At 38.0% G+C, this 3245-nt stretch overlaps 1 long non-coding RNA gene across 1 annotated transcript; it reads left to right on the top strand.

Annotated features, from left to right (window-relative positions):
- The first annotated feature begins 930 nt into the window (after positions 1–930).
- Positions 931–2281, top strand: LOC118331012. Its single transcript, XR_004796853.1, has 3 exons — positions 931–1042; positions 1979–2064; positions 2159–2281. It is a non-coding gene; the product is annotated as an uncharacterized LOC118331012 (long non-coding RNA).
- Positions 2282–3245: the final 964 nt, after the last annotated feature.

Raw genomic sequence — 3245 nt, 5'->3', positions numbered from 1 at the left:
AATATAATTAATATAAAGTAGATTACATACAAAGTCAATACAAAGACGCGAATAAGATACGAATTTGCGTCGGGTGACGTGAAATTCGCTTATTTCGTTTTTTCGGGAGGAATTCGCGCATATCACGGGTTGTTTGCAGTGTTGGATGTGAAGGATCGGAAAGACAGAGGTGCTGCTGACCCACATACCGCTGTATGTTTTAAGCCATTGCTTGAGCCCCGAGAGCTTACAGAAGAGAGGCGGGGGCAGAGTTTCTAAAGTTTGGGTTAAAAAAGTGGATTCGTTATTCACTCTCTTTTCAACGTGTCTGCTGTAAGCCACAGAGGTGCACACCCACTTCGCCATCTGTGGGAATAGCAACTTAACTAGTACCAACACGTTTTACTTCATAAAATAAAAAAAATGTTTTATAACAGCTGGATGGATAGGAATATTTGGTGTGTAATGGAGGTGTAATATTACCATACAATGTTTTTATTTTTTAAATATGACTTGCAACCGCAATACACATAAGGAATGTGTTGGATAATGCATTAATTCTAGCAACAACAACAACAACAACAAAAAACACATAGGCCTACATAGAAAAGATAATAAATTAAAAATTATTTTTTTTACTTATGGGAGTCATTAATCTTGTACCTCGTTTTGGTGTGATTTTATTTCTCTGACTATTTTACCTTATTGCCTCCTGGAATGTTGAAGATGATGAAGTTCATTATTATTTATTATACGACGTAACGTTAGATATGTTCTACATGCATCTCCCATAGACTAATAGAACAGGCACCAAACAGCATTAGAATGTTGGTGTTATGATGTAATGACCCTTTCTTCTTTTTTAGTTTGCTTAATTGTATAGCTACCACTTGAGGGCGGTAATGTAAACTTTTGTTGTGTGACAACTGCCATTTTTCCTGCAGTCTTTGAGGGAAGCAATGAAACAGCGCGTGCGCCGTTAGGTCTCGAGTCAAATTTGAAATTTAACCGGCAACACAGCATTGGGGAAGAGCAGCGGTGGTGAACGGAAAAGTAAACGTGTGTAAGTTATCCTAATGTATGTATTGACAAAAAATATGAAAAGCACCGTTTTAGGTTCACGACTAGAAAGATACATTATAGCGCGAGCCTCGTGGTGTCTAAGTCGGAAAAACTTCCCTGTTTTCTTCATACTTAATGATGTCTGCATTTGCGTTAACGTTAGTTCTTAACTTAGTATTTTGACCCGAGAGCGTTAAGTATCGTTAGCAACTAACGTTAAGTAGACCCAGACATAACTAACGTTACTTCTATTCAAGGTATTTATCGTATTTCTTCTTTCTTGTGTTTCCCAGCTTTTCGGCAGTTAAGGGGAAAGGTAAACAGTTGACAAAATTGAGCGACCAATTCACCCCTTTTGCAGTTACTGTTGTAAAAGGATATTAAACATCCTAGTCAAAGCCTTAACGCTTTTTAACGTATTTGCTGAAACTTGTAGTATATCTTAGCAGTAGTATATGAGGCAGAGAATATGTGAAAAAAATCTAGTTCTTCTGGCTCCTCCTAGTGCTCCTATGGCATTTGCAAGAATCCCCCCGGCCTGAACGACAACAACCAATCAGAGGTGAGAAATACAGATGCTTTGGGATCCTGGGAATGAGGCTCAAGAAACAGCTTCCAGCCCAGACCATCTTGTTATCTTTCTAGGCACTAAATGGTTGTTTTCATTTAGGCCTGGTGGATTCTTACAAATGCCATTAGGAGCACTAGAATGAAACAGAGGAACCTGATTTTTTTCACAGATTATCTGTCTTATTTCCTACTGTATAAACAGTGAAAATCTCAGCAAGGGGACATGACAAAACGTTTTTTTTATACATAAAAGTTACCTACTGCAGCTCCACTTTTACATTTGTAAAACTTTTTCACCAGGTTAGCAGGTAAAATAATGTGTTAATGTCTGTTTTTAGTAACTAAATTGAATGTGTCTCTCTTTCAGGAAAATGAGCGAGCTGGAGGATATTGGCCACCACTTCCATGACAGGATATCATCCTTACAGCGCCTGCTGGATCTGTCAGTTGTTGGTATGACAGTGATTTATTGGTAACATTTAACACTGTTTTATTAGGCAAAGCTAAAATTAGTGTGTCGTGTTTTTCTCTCTCTCTCTACATTTAGAAGTGCCTCAAAATAAGATTAAGAAACTTGGTCAAGAAGTCTTTGCACTTGAGAGACTTCTGGAGGAGTTTGAAAAATGTGTTGGCCAACAGAAAGAGCAACTAAAGCATCTGAAGGTAAACTATAAGCTTCAGTTTTTGTAGCCAGTGCATAATCAGCACTTCATGCAGCTGTTTTACAGTAAAATTCGTCCATTTGTGCACTAGGTAAATTCAGCCACAACCCAAAAAGTATAAACATGTAACGCATGCTTTTAAGATAAGTATGTAATAAATGTAGTTCTTAAAGGATCACTGTGTAGGATTTAGTGTCATGTAGCGGTAGAGTTTTAGATTACCCTCGTCTCACCCTACTGTTCCAAGCCTGTAGGAGAAACTACAAAGGCCCTAGCTACAATCGGTGTTTGGATTGTCCATTCTGGGATATGTAGAAACACTCTGTAGCAGAGGACGGCTCATTCTAAGGTGATCCTTATTTTCAGGAAATTATTTTGGCACCGATGTTAACGGGTTAAAGCAGCCACACTGCCTATGTGAGTCTCAGGCAGTGCTGCAACCGTGCTTCGCTAGAGAGTCAAGGTCTCGTCCATTTTTTCTGCAAGCTGTTCCAAGCAAAACTATGCAGTGAAAATAATCTGTTCGTAGTTATATCAATATTATACCAACAACATATACACCTTTCACTACAGTTTCAATGTCTTGTTGTTTTTATCAAAGGCAAATTTATTTTAGTTGCCTGCCAGAGTATCAACATTGACTGTCACATATTGGTTTTCTATTATGTTTACTATTTAAAATGGGTAAAATCCCATGCAACTGTAGAGCTGCATGCAAAGCATTGATTTGCTGAGCTCCCCATACCCTGCTCTTGCTCTCTCTCTCACGCAAACAGACGACAGGCTGTAAATAGATCATTCTGATCTTGTCGCATTTCAGTAGTTAAGGCTCACTCTGTTTTGGAATATTGTTTTATCTGCCATTACAGGTGCATCTCAATAAATTAGTGATCATGACAAAGTTAATTTATTACAGTAATTCAAAAAGTGAAACTCATATATTAGATTCATTACACACAGTGAAATATTTCA

Source organism: Morone saxatilis, unplaced genomic scaffold, assembly GCF_004916995.1.
Source record: "Morone saxatilis isolate NCDOM2014 unplaced genomic scaffold, NCSU_SB_2.0 Contig2, whole genome shotgun sequence".
NCBI classification, from domain to species: domain Eukaryota; kingdom Metazoa; phylum Chordata; class Actinopteri; family Moronidae; genus Morone; species Morone saxatilis.
The sequence above is the reverse complement of the archived record's forward strand: the minus strand, read 5'-3'. Positions and strand labels throughout refer to the sequence as shown.